Here is a 1,530-nt window from a genome sequence, read left to right as displayed (position 1 = left end):
AGTGGCTTCTTACACTAGGCCAGGTTACCCCCAGGCCCCAGCTAGGCCCAACTCACCAGTAGATGTGTAGCTGCTGTGTAGGGAAGGCCCTAAGGTAGGGACTTTGCCCTTTTAGCAGTAGCTAGTCACTGAGACAGACGCTGCTGTGTGCTTTCTCAAGGAGGGAGCAATGTGACAAGTGTGTCTGGGATCAGACCTGCATCACACAAGATAGAGACTATCTGGATTGGGAGAGGACGCCATTGCTGCGGATTCAGCGTTGGTCGCAGACGGGTCCTTTCCTGTTGTTGCTGTACCCAGGCGCAGGAGCCCGGGCAGGTATTTCTACAAGTGCACCAACTTTAACCTACATACCGGTTTCCTTACAGGCGCTGATCACGCCTAGTGGGTGGGTTGCTGGACTATTGGGACACTTGGGTATAGGTGTAAGGGTATAGCCCAGTTATTGGCAAGGTTATAGCTGCCAGCTAGTGGCAGAGGGTAACACGGCTGTGTTGCTATATGTGATGTTATTGTTTTGCCCATATAGTAAACAGTTACATTATATATATATATATATATATATATATATATATATATATATATATATACTTCCTTGTATGTGTTTCCTATTTGTGGGTCCTGTGTCAGGGGTCATTCTATACACCTGGAATCCCTGCACAGGTGGAGGCGCTGTAAGTATACGTTCCAGGATACACCCCAGGCTCCCAGTGGCGGAGGTTCAGGCCTGGGGTATTGCATCACACTGGTAACAGATGTAGATATCCCCACATGGTCCCTATCTGCGATTGGGGGGGGGGGGGGGGGAATAACCGTTACATATATCTATATATATATATATAATCAAAAAATAAATAGATGATACCGTTCTGTGGCTAACGAAATGCTTTTATTTGTGCGAGCTTTCGAGATACACTGATCTCTTCTTCCGATCTCGAAAGCTCGCACAAATAAAAGCATTTCGTTAGCCACAGAACGGTATCATCTATTTATTTTTTGATTATTGAAGCTCGGCTAACACGGTACTGATACCTCTACATGAATATATATATATATATATATATATATATATATATATATATATATATATATATATATATATACACAGTGGTTGACAAATCACCCAAAAATCTACTCGCCAAACCAAAAAATCTACTCGCCACCTAGTCCCGTCCCCAATCCCGCCCTGCTTGGGCGGCCATGAGGAGGTCGCCATGGGGTCAAATCCAGTCGCCACGGGCCTGTAGGTGAATGGATTTGTCGAACACTGTATATATATATATATATATATATATATATATATATATATATATATATATATGTATGTGTAACATCCCTACATGAATAACAGTTGATCTACATATTACAGACTGTTTGTTTTCTATATATAGGGTGAAACCGGGACAGTCCCGTTTTTTCATGTGCTGTCCTGGTTTCCAATTCATTCTCAAATTGTCTCGGTTTTTACTTGGGGTCCCGGCTTTTGGGGCTGCGGGGAGCGGAGAATGCTGGCTGCCCTCCCAAGCGGGC

Source organism: Ascaphus truei, chromosome 3 (assembly GCF_040206685.1).
Source record: "Ascaphus truei isolate aAscTru1 chromosome 3, aAscTru1.hap1, whole genome shotgun sequence".
NCBI classification, from domain to species: domain Eukaryota; kingdom Metazoa; phylum Chordata; class Amphibia; order Anura; family Ascaphidae; genus Ascaphus; species Ascaphus truei.
Note: the sequence above shows the minus strand (reverse complement) of the source record.